At 40.6% G+C, this 18,598-nt stretch overlaps 1 long non-coding RNA gene across 1 annotated transcript in view; it reads left to right on the forward strand.

Moving 5' to 3' along the window:
* Positions 1 to 18,598, forward strand: part of LOC145860058 (uncharacterized) — a 66,898-nt gene that overhangs the window by 39,653 nt on the left and 8,647 nt on the right. Inside the window, exon 2 of the long non-coding RNA XR_014380141.1 lies at positions 13,944 to 14,053. This is a non-coding gene — a long non-coding RNA (uncharacterized LOC145860058). The remainder of the gene's footprint in view (positions 1 to 13,943; positions 14,054 to 18,598) is intronic.

The following is an 18,598-nucleotide window of genomic DNA, read 5'->3' on the forward strand; positions in this document are numbered from 1 at the left end:
AAAATGTTGATAAACTATTAGGCTATTTCTTCACATTATAAGCGCAGCAATACACACATGGCAGTAGGCTATAAGCGTGAATGTTCCATTAGAGGGAAAACACCATAATCAATCACCGCTGCTTATATATACCAGTTAGGCTCTAAACCCCTTGTAAAGTGGATTAATGTGCTTAAATTTAAGAAGTTATTTGGCCACTTTAGTTGTGATACAAACCTTGTCAAAACATATAGTCCTATGGGCTAGGCTACATGAGGTGTGTGACTATGATTAGAAAAAGTCGCAAAACAAGGCAGTTCCTTATGCTGGGCATCATTCACAAATTATAATATAGAATTCACAAGTGATGGGCTTATATTGTCACCCAACAGACTGTTCTTGATTTAATCTTGTCTTTACATATACTAAATAATATGTTTGAAATTTGTTTTGATTCAGAATGGACCATAATCATGCACCTGTCTCGAAACCTGGGCAGCGGGAAAAAATACATGTCATCTATGCACTTAAATAGCAAATGGAGGACGCTTTTCCTGTGGTTCATTATCATGCCAGCCAGGTAGGCTATACTCCTGTTGTAAAGAGAAGCAATGTGCTTAAATATTAGGAAAGTTGAGAAATAAATATAGTAAACCTAGTCTATAGAAATCTGATGGGATCCTCCTCTTTTTAGTTGAGGTCATCACTCTGTTTTCTCACGCAATTGCATAGCTTATAGAAATGTTGCGCAACATGAGCTCATGGGCCCTCATGAAGTGTTTGATTAGATTTTCCATAACATTTGCATTGATGTCAGAGTGATTAGAGGGACAATAGAGTGCTGAGTACCAGGCAGTTAGCAAGTTTGGTAGGCTACTAATGACCATGAGTCAGAGCTTGGAGAAGCCTAATTACCATGACTAAACGGTCACGTGGAATTTGACTGCCTTCATGACTCGTGACCTCCGGTGTAGTGGTAATACGGTCACTGCAACAGCCCTAGTTGCAACACTCACTAACCGAGTTCCAAACTGCCACTGGAAGCAACGTCAGCAGAATAACTGTTCATTGGGAGCTTCATGAAATGGGTTTCCATGGCCGAGCAGCCACACACAAGTCTAAGATCACCATGTGCAATGCCAAGCGTGGACTGGGGCAGTGGAAATGCGTTCCTCTGGAGTGATGAATCACGCTTTACCATCTGGCAGTCCAACGGAAGAATCTGGGTTTGGCGGATGCCTGCCCCAATGCATAGTGCCAACTGTAAAGTTTGGTGGAGGAGGAATAATGGTCTGGGTCTGTTTTTCATGGTTCGGGCTAGGCCCCTTAGTTCCAGTGAAGGGATATCTTAACGCTACAGCATACAATGACATTCTAGATGATTCTGTGCTTCCAACTTTGTGGAAACAGTTTGCAAAAGGCCCTTTCCTGTTTCAGCATGACAATGCCCCCGTGCACAAAGTGAGGTCCATACACAAATGGTTTGTCGAGATCGTTTACATTTTACATTTAAGTCATTTAGCAGACGCTCTTATACAGAGCGACTTACAAATTGACATCATTGAATGCAACAGAGTGACACTGGGGATTAACTCAGCCAGAAGGAGGTGAAATCAGATAGCTCAAATCAGTTAGATTTATTTGGTGAGTTAAGCTGTGTTTTTTCATTACAAGGTTTCTGAATTCGTGGTTTTGTATGCAGTTATTCTAGGTTGAAGAGAAATAAGACCACATGTGGGCTCTCCTGCTGTTCACTCACACCCTTGCAACATTATTTTTGCCTCTCTCTGTTTGAATAGGTTGCAGTTTTAAAATCTGTCACTAGGAGCTGCACAAACATAGTGATAAATTCACATCCTTTCACCCAATCTCTACTAAACCCACTCACTACCTGATGTGAGCGCAGTGTAAATCAACAGGATGTTTAATGGTTTGTTCCGTACTCCAATTTAAACGAGCTGAGAGGGATTAACCAACAGACATTTACATGTGAAATGTACTTTTTTTTCCCCTCAGGAAGGTGAGAAGATATACACACGGCGAATGGAAGGAGAAAGTCTCCCATGTCTCTCATTTTACAAGCTTCCAGTTCCCTTAGATGTAGCAGCAGAAAATGGTGTTGTCCTCAAAGGGAGTTTTTGTTTTTGCACAAGACATGATTATATACAAAATAAACACCACTTACACAAGAATAGACAATTATTTAAATTTCTTTAATAAAATGACAGTTTCAATAAGTCACACAATCTCACCGGTATAGTGAAAAACAAGTCATATTCTACTCATAGGCCTACAGAATGAAGACATTTTACTGTTGAAAATGAGAGAGAAAATGTTTGTTATAAAACCCCACTGTTCACTGTAACCTATTACATGCCCTTACGGACTTAGGCTATTGGATAATGATAATTTAAAATGGTTAGGATAGTTCACACTCTCACTGGATTAGTGAAGGCCATGTCCCATACCACTCATACACTAAGGCATTTTTTATTGTGGAAATTAACATTTGGGCTAGTCGTTTTGAAATTCTTGTGGTAAGGTGCTGTGTCTCTGTATAGGGCAATGGCGAAAGTGTGTTGTAGATATTGGGGTGGACAAACAATAGACGTTGAGAAAAGTTTGCAGTTTTATAGCTCATCTCGTGCTATTCTTCACATTTTGCTATAAGGATGAAATAAAATTTAGCAGTTTTAAAGCAAATTTCTTGCTACTTCACACATTTTGCCATGAGGCTGAGAGAAAATGTTGCACTTTTAAAGTAACTATCCAGTGAAAATCTCACTTTTAAAATTACATATTCTGTTATCTTATTCCCAAATAATGTTGCTGACTCATCCTATACTCGCATTTGTGGCCAAAGCATAAATTGGATAAAAAAAACACTTAAAATACACTGAGGAGAATGAGCTGGCCAATCAGCGGTCTACTCGGATGAATATTTTTAATGACCGGTATACACCCACACCATTCTGTTGTTGGGGTACGCCCATTCCAACACAGGAAGCTGCTTTTTAACATACTTAATTAAAAACTTTTGGAAGGAAAAAATATTTCACTCATATTGTAATATTGTAATAAGTTATATTTAATAGAAATCTGGAAACACTGGACAGTTAGTTTAAAGGTTGACTTTGGGCAAAAAATCAAAAATAATGTCTTTAAACTGTATAACTGATCGATGCACCATAATAGCAGGTAATTTTAATGCTTAGAAACAAAATAAAATATGAATACGATATTTGGCTACAGAAGTGCCATTTCTTATCAATCTCTACAGCTTCCTTCCAAAAACAAATCCTGTGAAATTACATATTTGTATTTATTAAGGATCCCCATTAGCTGCTGGCAAGGTAGTTAGATCCAATAAAAAATATTACATGACATTACATTTCATAACACTTTTCACAACACATTAAGTGTGTGCCCTCAGGCCACTAATCTACTACCACACTAGTCATATTTTTTTATTTATTGTAAAACATAAAAAAAAAAAAAAAAAATTTGATAAAACTATACTAAATATAATCACATCACCAAATAACTGATTAAAACATACTGTTTTGCAATGAAGGTCGACAGTAGCCTCAACAGTACTCTGTAGGGTAGCACCATGGTGCAGCCGGAGGACAGCTAGCTTCCATCCTCTGGGTACATTGACTTCAATACAAAACCTAGGAGGCTCCCTTTCCATAAACCTACACAGTAATTATGACAACTTGACAACTTCCGGAGGACGTCCTCCAGCCTATCAGAGCTCTTGCAGCATGAACTGACATGTTGTCCATCCTATCAAAGGATCAGAGAATTAATCTAGTACTGAAAGCACTAGCGGTTCTGGGGGGGGGGGGGGGGGCAGAGAGTGAACGTGGCTGTTATGAGAGTGAACTCTGTTTACGTGTGATCAGGGGTGTATTCATTCCCGCCGATTCTGTTGAAAAACTTTTCTTAAACGGAAGCAAACAGAACAAAACGGGGATAAACATACCTGCATGTGTACAAATAGCAACTCTTGTTTGCAACTGTTGGACTAATGATTACACCCTACATCAGCTAGATGCAGGCAAGAGTGTAATGTGCAAGGCAGTATTGAATGTCACTGTCTGCCACCTCAAATTTGTTTCTCGACATGTGTGCACCTACTTTGTAAACTTTCATTCATAGACTAGGTTGTAGCAACCTCATGATGAGTATTGGGAAAATTTGAGTATTATGTAGTAGCTTTAACCTAGTAGCCTAAATCGCTGTTACATTTGTCGTGTCTTTGGCATCATTAAAACGGAAGACATGTTTATCAAATAACTCTCTGTAATTATTATTACGCGATTAAACTGATTAATCGTGTAACTGTAATTAACTAGAAGGTCGGGGCACCAAGGAAAATATTCAGATTACAAAGTTATAATTTTCCTAATATAACTTTCAGATATTATAATATCTGATCGATTAGTCTCCTTTAATGATGTGTTATTTACCTCACGTCAATCTCATTCCAAACGTCGTAAATTGTTGGTTATCTGCACGAACCCAGTCTTCACTATGAGTCATCCATACATCAATTGTCTTAAACTCATTTATTTGCTAACTAAATAATTCACAGTAATGCACAACAGATATGGTTACAAGGAAATGATAGGAGAATGTGCCCTAGTGGGCTAAACAGGCATGGCGGCTTGTTACACAAAGAAAGGGGGTTTGGCTTGAATGAAAGAGCGGGAAGACTGAGGAACAGAGAAAGCAGCTATGCCATCGTAAATACATTATCGTATGCATTCTAAATTACCGCCCATTTGGAAAAGGAAAATGCAATAAATATTTACTCTGAGCTGCGCTTCGGTAGGTTGGTCGTAGATGCTGGCCGTGTTGGCCAACAGAGATCTTCCTGTCCTCGGAAGAATGTCACTGGTGGTAAAATGGATACGTTGTAGTATCTTCGTTGTGTTAGACTGAATACGTCGTCCGTCCTTTCCTAGCCCACGTCTACAGCGGCCGCTGCTAATTCAACGGCTAGGAAGTATCACTTCTGTAGTGAATCAGAGTTCAAAGTTCATACCATTCGCAACCAAAGCTCACGCTGAGGTTGGCTTAGTTCTGTACTTGACATGTGTGTCCTTTTAACGCAGAGGCTGCAGACCTCACGTACCCGGAACAGACTGTTTACATTTTGTCACTGACTTATATAGTGGCGAGGGGAGAAGGGTGTGTTTCATCGTTTATAACCCCTGTCTCTTCACAGGGGCGGGCCACTGATTGGTCAGGGCTCTTTCCTTATGAAAACCCAATTCTCTCATTTGGAAGCTAAAATTACATTTAATCTCCTAACAAACAGTTTCAATATCAAACATTTAAATTGCACAACAATTCCATGTGAATCTGATAACTAGAATGTGTAGACTTTCCCAGGTACAGTTTATGTCGTCCTGTCATCAGTCATAATGTCTCAGATGACAACCGAACTGACATCCATACTCATTAAGTACCTGGTATATTTCCAACTGGTTCTATTACCAAAATATGGTTCCTTTACCCCCACTTGTTTGATGTTCCCAGACTCACTATATTTAACAAAGGCTATTCAAAAGTCCTTCAGTAGGGTCAAAGAGAGAGGGGAAGGGAGAAAGGTATTTATGGGGGGTCATAAACCTTACCCACAGGCCAACGTCATGACTAGAGGTCGACCGATTATGATTTTTTTTTTTTTCAACGCCGATACCGATACCGATTATTGGAGGACCAAAAAAGCCGCTGACGATTAATCGGCCAATTATTATTTTTATTTTTTTGTAATATGTATATATATATATATATATATATACACACACACACACACACACACACACACACACACACACACACACACACACACACACACACACAGCTCTGAAGTGACAACGATACTGAAGAGTCTGCTTAGGAGACAGAGTTTAAGTTACCTGTGATGAATGCTGAAAACAAAAACTGTAATTTCTATATGCAGGAAATCTTATTTTAATAATGGGCATGGTAAGAATTGACTACCAAAGTGCGAGTCACAATTCCCATGACACCTTCTAGCAAAATCTGAAAAGCGGTTCCTTCATTTATTCCATAGGATATTTTTAGATTTACTTAAAATAAGGTCTGTGTTTGGTTTAGGCTTACACCACCTTGCCAATTGTATAACTGTGTGGATATCCATAGGATATAACTCTGATCAATATAAGCGAAGATCATTTTTTTTGTAGAGTGGATTTATGAAAATATGTTGACAAACGTTACCTAGTGACATTTACACGGGTATCAAAACGCCGAGGCGGTTTAAGCACAAAACACAGACCTTATTTGAAGTAGATCAAGACATTCTCTATTGAAGACATGAACGGTAAAATAATGAAGGAACCCCTTTCAAGTTCAGCCGCAAGTTATTACAAGAATTATGGCGCGTCGACTATTTCTCTCTAAACCATATATCTTTGACTATTACGAGCCTGCTGCTGCCTACCACCGCTCAGTCAGACTGCTCTATCAAATATCAAATCATAGACTTAACTATAATATAATAAACCTTAGGTCATTAATATGGTCAAATCCGGAAACTATCATCTCGAAAACATTATTCTTTCAGTGACTTACGGAACCGTTCCGTATTTTATCTAACGGGTGGCATCCATAAGTATAAATATTCCTGTTACATCGCACAACCTACAATGTTATTTCATAGTTCCATAACATTCTGGCAAATTAGTTCGCAATGAGCCAGATTCTGTATACCCTGATTCTGCGTGCAACGAACGCAAGAGAACTGACACAATTTCACCTGGTTAATATTGCCTGCTAACCTGGATTTCTTTTAGCTAAATATGCAGGTTTAAAAATATATACTTCTGTGTATTGATTTTAAGAAAGGCATTGATGTTTATGGTTTGGTACAGTACAACGATTGTGCTTTTTTTGGCAAATGCGCTTTTGTTAAATCATCCCCATTTGGCGAAGTCTGCTGTCTTTGTTAGGAAGAAATAGTCTTCACAGTTCGCAACAAGCCAGGCGGCCCAAACTGCTGCATATACCCTGACTCTGTTTGCAAGAGAAGTGACACATTTTCCCTAGTTAAAAGAAATTCATGTTAGCAGGCAATATTAACCTGTTAGGGCTAGGGGGCAGTATTTACACCGCCGGATAAAAAACGTACCCGATTTAATCTGGTTACCACTCCTACCCAGTAACTAGAATATGCATATACTTATTACATATGAATAGAAAACACCCTAAAGTTTCTAAAACTGTTTGAATGGTGTCTGTGAGTATAACAGAACTCATTTGGCAGGCAAAAAACGGAGGTTTCATGCAGGAAGTGGCCTGTCTGACAAGGTGTCGTTCTTCTTGTCTCTGTTTATTGAAGAGTGAGGATCTTAGCTGTCCCGTGACACTTCCTACGGCTGCCATAGGGTCTCAGAAGGCGGTAAAAAGCTGAATCGTGGCTTTGCAGGCTCTGGCTGAAAAAAAGTAGCGCGTTTGGGTAGTGGCTGGTTACAGTACTGTGAGACTCAGGCTCGTGCCCGCGTCGACCGAAAGCTTTGTTTACTTTCCTCTGTTTAGCTAAATGGACATTCCCGGTCGGAATATTATCGCTTTTTTACGATAAAAATGGCATAAAAATTGATTTTAAACAGCGGTTGACATGCTTCGAAGTACGGTAATGGAATATTTAGATTTTTTTTGTCACGAATTGCGCCATGCGCACGACCCTGATATACCATTTCAGATAGTGTCTGGGACGCACAAACAAAACGCCGCTATTCGGATATAACGATGGATTATTTTGGACCAAACCAACATTTGTTATTGAAGTAGCAGTCCTCGGAGTGCATTCTGACGAAGACAACAAAAGGTAATCAAAGTTTTATAATAGTAAATGTGATATTGGTGAGTGCTAAACTTGCCGGGTGTCTAAATAGCTAGCCCGTGATGCCTGGGCTATGTACTTAGAATATTGCAAAATGTGCTTTCACCAAAAAGCTATTTTAAAATCGGACATATCGAGTGCATAGAGGAGTTCTGTATCTATAATTCTTAAAATAATTGTTATGCTTTTTGTGAACGTTTATCGTGAGTAATTTAGTAAATTGTTAGCGAATTCCCCGGAAGTTTGCGGGGAATTTGCTAGTTCTGAACGTCACATGCTAATGTAAAAAGCTGTTTTTTTATATAAATATGAACTTGATTGAACAAAACATGCATGTATTGTATAACATAATGTCCTAGGGTTGTCATCTGATGAAGATCATCAAAGGTTAGTGCTGCATTTAGCTGTCTTCTGGGTTTTTGTGACATTATATGCTAGCTTGAAAAATGGGTGTCTGATTATTTCTGGCTTGGTACTCTGCTGACATAATCTAATGTTTTGCTTTCGTTGTAAAGCCTTTTTGAAATCGGACAGTGTGGTTAGATTAACGAGAGTCTTGTCTTTAAAATGCTGTAAAATAGTCATATGTTTGAGAAATTGAAGTAATAGCATTTCAAAGGTTTTGAAAATCGCGCCACAGGATTCAACTGGCTGTTACGTAGGTGGGACGAATTCGTCCCGCCGGTCCCATAGAGGTTAACTAAATATGCAGGTTTAAAAATATATACTTGTGTATTGATTTTAAGAAAGACATTGATGTTTATGGTTAGGTACACGTCGGAGCAAAGACAGTCCTTTTTCGCGAATGCACACCACATCGATTATATGCAAAGCAGGACAGGCTAGATAAACTAGTAATATCATCAACCATGTGTAGTTAACTAGTGTTTATGATTGATTGATTGTTTTTTTTTATAAGATAAGTTTAATGCTAGCTAGCAACTTACCTTGGCAACGTAAAGCAGGTGGTTAGAGCGTTGGGCTAGTTAACGTAAGGTTGCATCCCCAAGCTGACAAGGTAAAAATCTGTCGTTCTGCCCCTGAACAAGGCAGTTAACCAACCGTTCCTAGGCCGTCATTAAAAATAAGAATGTGTTCTTAACTGACTTGCCTAGTTAAATAAAGGTTAAAAAAAATATATACATTAAAAAAAATATTTTATCGCCAAATCGGTGGCCAAAAATACGGATTACCGATTGTTATGAAAACTTGAAATTGGCCCTAATTAATTGGCCATTCCGATTAATCGGTCGACCTCTAGTCATGACACATTGAACTGGGTGAATGGAATATGAATGAGAGTCATCCAATATGCTGTAATAGAAGTAAGGCCACTGACCGCCTCTGGTGTACATGTGTGTAGAGTGCATGTGTCATCATGTTTATGAGTATACATGTGTCTGTGCCTGTCTGTGTGTGTCTCTTCATATTCCCCACTGTTCAATAAGGTGTATTTTTATCTGTTATTTAAATCTGATTCTACTGTTGCATCAGTTACTTGATGTGGAATAGAGTTCCATGTAGCCATGGCTCTATGTAACACCATGTGCCTCCCTTAGCCTGCTCTGGACTTGGGGACTGTGAAGAGTCCTCTGGTGGCATGTCTTGTGGGGTATGCATGGGTGTCCGAGCTGTGTGCTAGTAGTTTATACAGACAACTCCTTCTTACATAAACAAGTAGTGATGAAGTCACTCTCTTCTATTTTGAACCATGAGAGATTGATATGAATATCATTAAAGTTAGCTCTCCGTGTACATTTAAGGGCCATCCCTGCACATACTGGAGGAGTTACTTGATAGCTACAAGTGGCTATTTTAGCTAACAAACTAGATACAGATGGTCACAACACGCATGACCAGAATGACACATCGATGAAACACCAAAGGCACACCCCATTTCTGTTTGAAAATTGAGAAAGAGAAGGAGTTGGACCGTTTTTCAAACCCAAAGTCAACCGTTAAAGCTAATATCCTGCAATTTTACACATTTTGCCATTGCTTATGACGTGTTCATATGCAATCTGAAGGAAATGGGACCCACAACCCCCCCACCCAAATACTGTATATAAAAATTATATTATTTTAAAGAAATGATTGGGAGTACGAATCGACCTGTTCTGAATATTGGGGGGACATGTCCCCCCATACCCTGTGGCAATTTCGCCTATGGTATAGGGGATGGGAGGGGGTTGTCTTGGTCTTGGGTCAATGGCTATTTTATTTACATTTTATTGCACCGTAGTATACTGGTGTTTGATACCTATGATGATACCTGTTATGTGTTTTGTAATTCCATAATACTGACTTTAAATGCTGCCCGGCGTCTCTGGAGAGAAGTAATTAAAACGTGCTAGGTCAATATTCAGTCTTGTTAACGTCTGTAAACTTACTTTGCCGTTTAAAAAAATATAGATATTACGCTGAGTTTGGCATTTATGACGCAGACGAAGGCTTTGACATTGACCACTGATATTCCATTAGAAGGATTGCAGAGTAGACTGCACCTCACTGAAATATATAATATATGAAATTATTTTTTTGTCACTGGTTTTTAAATTCTTATGAGAATAATAGACACTCGTTCAGGCAACAACAACAATTGGCTGTTGAAGATAAAGGGTAAACAGTGTCTTAACATTACATGATCCAACGCCGTAGTACTCACACTCTCCTGATGTGAAGATTGTCAGATTCTTTGGAAATAGCCTTCTCTAAACGTATCCATTGTGTTCCTGAATATTAAACGTTGCCATTATCAATAGTCAGCTTCAAATTTCGATTATCTTTTGAATCCTCTCAATGGCAAATATGAGCAAAATGATAGACTGCCTTTCCTTAACCATAATATTTGAAAACATCTTCCTAGTTTATCCTAATATCCTTTTAAATAAAAGAAAGCACAAAGCAAAAACTTTTATCTAACCAGACTCATGCCCGTCCATTTCTATCATCCAAAACATGAATATGTAATTTTGGCTCACATGGAAACAAGAATATGCAGCAGCGGTCTATGACCCAGTCTGGAAAATTAATTTGGCAGGAGCAATGCTGTTTTCAATTGCCATCCACTCTGAGAAGGGAAAGGGAGCCATGTCTGGCTATGTAGTGCCTATTATGAGTTGATCTGTACAACAGTAGCTATTAAGAACATCAGAGAGGCATGGTTACCAATAGCCTCTTAGATATCCCCCTGCACCTGGCACAGGGGCATAATTGGCTGAGGACGGTAACCTGCTCCCTCTGTGCTGGGGTATATGCTTCTCTGGTAGCTATATCTCCAAACCCTTTTTCCCCATCTACCATCTATCCATCTGAGCCCCTAGGCCTGTCACAATGTCTTGTATCATCCAGATTAGCATAGTCAAGAGCCGTTAGCATTGTACAGCAAAAAGAGCCAGGCCTTCTCCCTCCCCAAAACAGTCTGTTTTTCCAGTCTCCTCTGACTTAGCTTGTTAGTTTCAAATTGCTACTACTGACTACACAACATATTTTACTCAAGGGCTGACATTGTGGATAAAAGTTTCAGTCAACCATTTGCATGTAGTGTAGGCAAAATCCTATTTTAGTGCATTCGTTTGAGAATGATCCAGCTTGTGGCTGTTACCGCATCCTTGATGAAACCCAGCACCATGAAATGAAGCAGTCCAACATTCTTAGAACATTTGTAGAAGGATTTGTTGTTGTATAATTTGTATAAGGATAGCCATTCAGCGAAGATGGAGTTGCACTCTTCAAACAGCCAAAACAGCAGAACAAACACAAGTCACAATTACCAGGCCTACTCATTCTGTTCTGATATCATTTTAGGTTTGGATACTTCTGCTGCACATTTTGCGCTTCCTTCTCTTTGTCCACAATGTCCTTCAAAAGAAGCCAATTCCCTAGCCAAATCGCATCAGTTTCACCACCATCATTATCCGAGCCCAGCTAAGCATGCTCCTTGGGCTCTCTTTAAAAGGCCCAATTTGGTATTTGACCGACGAGACCGTTGGAAACCAACTTGCGATAATTAGCAGTGTTATTAAATGTACACAATCTTGTAATGCGCCAACTTTGTAGCCGGCGAGTGGCAGGAGCAACGATGGGCTCCAGCAGTGGCCCCCTTTGATAAAGACAGAAGTAGCAGCAGCAATCTTCAGCTATTGCACTCAGCCCGCCGAGTCCCTCGCCTGTCTCTCAGGCCCTCACTTCAAAGCCATGGGACATAATGTACAATCTCTTAATAGCTTTAGACCAAAGCCTCCCGGGGGCTCTCTGCCACTATATACCCTACCTCAGTGTAAACACCTAATCAAGATTGCCTGGGCCTGGCCACAATAGCAAGCAAATAGCAATCCAAGATCCGCGGCCCTTTGAAGTCTTCATTGCAAAAGCTGATATTTCCTGGGCGGCTCGAGATAAAATGGCATGCCGCGATTGCCTGGACTTTGTTGTGGCCCATCTCGCAGAGAGGAGGACAATTACGACCCCAATTTAGCAGAATAGATATTACACAGCTTACGATGCTCAAAATGCAATTTGGCTTAGATCATTTGGCTCCAATTGATTGGGACTTTTATAATGGGTGACAAAAGGCAGTGGCAGGGGGCACGGGCAGAGGTTGTGGCCTGTCTTGCCATAGGAGAGCTGGGGAGAGAGAGGTGGGTGGGTGGGTGGGTGGGTGGATGGATGGATGGTGTATGTGGTGGAATCATTGACACCTGTTACTGATCTATACACAAAACAGCTGCTGCTCCAACAGTGTCACATCTGGACACTGTTAGGATCACCTTGAGTTTGATGTGCCAAATGACCAACAGCAAACTTTGTTACATAACCAATCTTTAAATATCATAATTTAAAGTGACCTGTTTTTCAAATATTTGCCATTGAAATGTAAATGATACAATATAGGCCTAGTTTTCCCTGGTTTCACATTGAGAAGTTAGGCTACTACTCATAAAATGTATTTCTATGGATTTTTTTGGTCCACCTAGATTATTAGCTGGCAGCCATTTTAGCACCGGTTTCTGTTAGAGGATAGGCCATAACGTCATATGTATCCTGCACTAAATCCCACCATGATAGTAATCCAAAAATGTCCCTCTTCAGACCAAAATAGAATATCATTCAGTTACTTCTTTCATTTGCTTGTTATTGCAACACTGGCTCTGCTTTTTTCGCCGCTTAGCTATCATCTGTGTGCCTTCTTGCCCAGATAGGGAGGACACTGCATCGTGTTATCAGCCCAGCTCCCCGCATACCTGGCCTTTCAGCAGATAGACAGAACAGTTTGACGCCACACTTATTGATGGATATATTACAACTCCATCCACTCACTCTCTCTGACCTTCGCCTATTCACTCTCCCAGAATTAGTGGCATTCAACAAGGAACTCCTCAGTCTGTCAATACCATCGATCCTCTCAGATTGTCCTTCGGATGCCAAGGGAGGCCTCCAAGTTAACTAAATGATTTTCATTACGGCATTAGCTGAAGACATTCTCTCTCAAAAACGGTGCATTATAGGACAACACGAAGGAGAATGGATATAATGTGAGGGTTTGTGGAAGGTTAGGCCGAAACGTGAGGTAATTGATTGTTGTGCAGGTTACTAAAATATATATATATATATATATATATATATATATATAGGTTAGGCCTATGCTACAGATTTGACAGAGTAGAGTGGGTTTGGTGGCTAGCGAAGCATCAATACAATGTTTTTGCCCAGTATTCTTGTAACACATTTTAAGCATGCAGTTTAGTGCCTCAAAATGCATTCTCTCAAAATAGTATTTTTCTTTGGAGTGTTTTTGTCATTATTTGGGGAAAATAAGGGATATATTGGGCGGTTTTGAGTATTGTGCACCTGACTGGACTGTCATTGATTAACTCGCAGTTTATCGTGCCTTGAAATGTTTACCTCCAATATGCTTTGCTCTTACGCAAACCATGTATTCATACAGTGTTACACAGCACAGACCAAAATGTTCCTATCTAGATACCTGATGTCTTTCAAGCTGTCCCATGAGGGGCTCTTTAATTTTGAATGACACTTTTTTCCCCACTCTCCTTAATCTTTTCTCCATTTCTATCCAAAGATTTAGGATACTACTGAGGAGATTACCATTGTGGGAGCCAGGAGGAGGAAAGCCAAGAGGACAATTCAGACCCAGAGCTGAGGTGGCTCCAAAAAACCCAGCAACTCAAGGTGGGACCCTCTCCACTCCTTTTCACATTATGATCCCATTGATTTTCTCTCCTGTGTGTGTTTTTGGTGGGGGTTGCTTACAAAAACATCCCCATTGCCTTATAACGCATACATTCCAGCGCGGAGCTTTCTGTTCAAGATGAATATGTCTGCACAGTAGGTGCACTACTGTCACCTGGGATTTTCCTTTTACCCCCACGACAGACCCAATCTCTGTCTGATAGAGTTGTCGAGGCACAATAGGGCCTTCGCCTGAAAACACTCCTGAAACGGAGCCTCTACAGGCGGGGAAAAGCGAGGGGGATGGAGAAGCATCATTATTTTGAGCACTTGAGCGGTCACCCTAATGCTGCCTTGGCAGAGGAGAGGAGTGTAAATATTTTCCCATTAGAATGAGGGAAAGCTGGTGTTTGCTAAATCAGAGGCATTAGATGCTGAGGCACACAGCCTCGGAGCCCAGCAGAATAATTTGTGAGGGCCATGCTCAGAGGAGCTCCGACATTACATGAAAGGCCCTCTACGGCCATGGCCACGACAATAGCCACAAAGCATCAGTTACATAAGGAAAGAGGGGTATTTTTCTGCATTTTGGGTGGAATCTTCCATCCATTGTCCCACTGATATGTTGAGTTAACGAACAGATGATACCCCTCTTATGTTGTTCACAAATTGAAAATGTGATGGTTTAAAATAATAATTTTAAGTGTATTTTTTGTTTTTCTCAATCATGGGAAGTACATTTAGAGGTTGTATTTTTCAAAATAATAATTTCAAGTACTTTTTGGTTTTTCTCCATCACATGAAGTACATTGAGGTTGCATATCAATTAAAGAAAATGTCCAGTACATTGGCATCCTCCTGGTTCTTGAAATATTTGGTTATTATTACCATATTTTCCTTGGTCAGATAGGGTCCTTCTTAGATGCATTACAGACTGTAAGACTCATCGATCAAGCGTTATTTTAACCAATGCAGGAAGTCCTGATTTCCTACATCATTGATATTGACCTAACCCTGAACTAGTATTTTGTTTTTTCATTATTGTCGTTGTTGAGCTGATTATATCACTGTTAGCCTATTGGTTACTGTGATGTTATTCCACATGTGTGTTCTGTTTTTTACAACCCCTACTCACAGGTTACTCAGATCTACAAAGACAATAAAGCTCAGTGGACAGTCAATCCCAAACTCAGGGGGGCAAAGCCAGACAGAGAGACTGCTACCTGAGCCCCCCCCCCACCCCCACTGACATCCCTAGACCCGCAGCCAGGATCCAGGCTCACTCCCACTCCTACTCCTACTCCCACCCCACTCTTACCCTCACCACCAACCACAGCATCTACAGATGGATACAGGCCTAATGCTAACGTACCGCTTAGGAACGCTATCCGCGTCAAACCTGACTCCCACCCAAGCACTCACTCGTTCCACCAAGACGGTTCGGTACAGCTCGCTTTGGTTCCACAGGCTGCTGTGTCTCTACCAAGCCCAGGTTGGGGCTCTCGCTGCAGGCAGGGCTTCCAAGGGATGCCCCTCTCTCCCAAGGCAGCAGAGAACCACTGCACCTCTGGCACCAGGAGAACGCCCTATGGCACAGTGAAAACCGCATTGTCCTGCAGTATGATGATGAGGATGGTCACACGTCTACTTACACCTCCTAGACACAATACTCCTCCGGCTCCTACACAGTGCTGCCCTCTATAGGTAAAACAATGACGGGAGCTGGGCAGTGACAGAACCACAGAGATTTACCTCCATGCAGAGAAGCAGCTCTGAGGGCTACCTGGCACAGATGAGGAGAGAGAAACAATTGAAATGAGAGAGTCACTTACAACGTGTGTGTGTGTTAATCTTTAATTGCCACACTAACTAGCCAGGCTATTGTTACATTTCTCAATACGGTTACTGGGCTAATTACAGTACATGACAGCCATTTGCCTAATCTCAAAGGGCATAATCAGTCACACAAGTCGCACAAACAATGTGCTTTGACGACAGATGATATCCTCACATTCTCCTTTACAAACAGAACAACTAAAGGAGGGGCCCTTTAGTGGCAACGAATGCAAAACAGCAGGTTAATTGTCCAATTCCTGTAAGATGCACTTAAACCTTTTACTGCAGTGGAATAAATCAGGGACACGTAGAGTGTTTCTTGGTAGTCTTAAACAAATCTACTTTGAAACAAAAGTATACACCTCTCACACATGGTTATGGGCTTAAAAAAAGAAGACACCTGTACCATGTCAGATATAGTTGAAATGTGTTCAATTTGGGGTTTGCATCCCAATATTACACTTTATATACATCACAGAGAAGACTGAAATATAACAAAACTGTTTGACCGGATTTTCTGCTGTAAAAAATAAATAATGTTTATATTAAAATAATGTGCTACCAGCACTGAGATGATAAGGTAAGAAAACCATTTTGAGACGTGTTAGAGCAGGGGTGTCAAACTAATTTTGCCCCGGGGGGCGCATTCGGTCGCATTCGGTCTCACACGGGGGTGGGGGGGCGCACTGAAAATGAGTTATATTTCTTTGCGTCATAAAGATTGTCCTCTATTCTTAGTTTTTTAAATTTTTGATACTCACTGACTGTCTAGCTTTAATTTAGGTGATTATTAGCGAGCTGGACACAGTCAATTTGGTTTTAGTCATTTTAAAGTATACTGAGTTTGTTGTCCCCCCACAGTGGTTTTATTTTTTAAATCAAACCACCCGCTGTCCAGATTTAACCCCCTCACAGGCCGGATCCAGTTGTTAGAAAATAAGGTGAATAAAAGAGAGCAAGTGAGTCAAAGACATCCAGCCTCTTTGTCGTTCACCAGCTTGAGCCCTGCTGAGGAACAGAGAAAGTCAGCCCGGCTCCCATAAGGTAGTGTAGCACAGACTGCAGACATCCACATACAGTAGTAGACATTCACTTTCTAAGACAAAACACTCAGTTAATGTTACAATGTTACAACGTAACCTACAATTTTTATTTAGTAGGTAGCTAACGTAAATAGATACACTACTGATAATTGTTAAGGTACCAATTAGTCTGAGAAAATGTATTTTATCACATTATTACCATAATTTAAGCATAGATTGGAAACCCAGTGATAGTAGTAAGGGCCAGTGTATGAAAGGATATAGATAGGTAATTGATGCTCTTAAGATGGTTACGGTTGCCAAGTTTTTATCTGACTAGCTTTTTTCCCTAACCAATCAGTGTATGTGCATTTAGAGGTCACTTTACACCACAATAGCCACTAGCCTCTCCCCCTGCCCCTTTCCTCTCCATGTATCCCCACTTTGCCATGTTCACCATCATCTGACAAGATTACAGGGTAGATTTGTAAAACATCCCAATGTGGAGGGTATCACAAAAGTAAAAGCGGATGAGGGTGGGGAGGGGGTTGAAAAGAAAGAAAGATAAAAACAAAACAAGAAGCCGTCCCACAGTGTCCATGACCAATGGCTAATTCCAAAGTGGCCTGAGCCCCTAAAAGGAGCCAGTCCGATCTGGAATGATTAGTCCCCTGTTGTCTGGGGCAGCTTGTGGATTGCTTCTCGAGTGCACCTCAGACGTACATAGTGGATTAAGGCGCTTACCCTCTCTCTGCCTAAGAGAGAGAGTATCTCTCTGTCAACCTGTCCCTGGGACTCCACTCCCCAGGGTGCAATACACACTCCCTCTTTATACTAAAAGACCCAAACATACAGGCACTTAGGAATGACCAGTGTAAAGGAAAAATGTTAGATTTTTGTACTTAGACAGGTATCATTTCCGGAACCAAGTCTAATGTATGTGTGTGTTTCTCAACACCTGCCTGTATAATAACTATTCTCTAGTAATATTTAGCAGTTACCTGTGTGTGTGTGTGTGTGTGTGTGTGTGTGTGTGTGTGTGTGTGTGTGTGTGTGTGTGTGTGTGTGTGTGTGTGTGTGTGTGCGTGTGTGTACGTGCGTGCGTGTATGCGTGTGTACGTGCGTGTGTGTGTGTACGTGTGTACGTGCGTGCGTGCGTGTGTGTGTGCGTACGTGTATTGTCTTAGGCCTCCTCCCTGAAGGACTACAAGCAGCTGTTTCAGGACGTGAATCTTGGCTGCCTTGGGCCTGATTACACCACCACAGAAATTACAGTGTTCCTCTTCCCACCTTATAACCAGTATCAAATCAAATGTATTTGTCACATACACATGGTTAGCAGGTGTTAATGCAAGTGTAGCGAAATGCTTGTGCTTCTAGTTCCGACCATGCAGTAATATCTAACAAGTAATCTACCAATTCCACAACAACTACCTTGTACACACAAGTGTAAAGGAATGAATACGAATATGTACATAAAAATATATAAATGAGTGATGGCCGAACGGCATAGGCAAGATGTACTAGATGGTATGGAGTACTGTATATACATATGAGATGAGTATTGTAGGGTATGAAAACATATAAAGCAGCATTGTTTAAGGTGGCTAGTGATACATTACATCAGGATGGCAAGATGCAGTAGATGGTATAGAGTACAGTATATACATATGAGATGAGTAATGTA

The sequence above is a fragment of the Salmo salar genome, chromosome 13, assembly GCF_965601325.2.
Source record: "Salmo salar chromosome 13, fSalSal1, whole genome shotgun sequence".
NCBI classification, from domain to species: domain Eukaryota; kingdom Metazoa; phylum Chordata; class Actinopteri; order Salmoniformes; family Salmonidae; genus Salmo; species Salmo salar.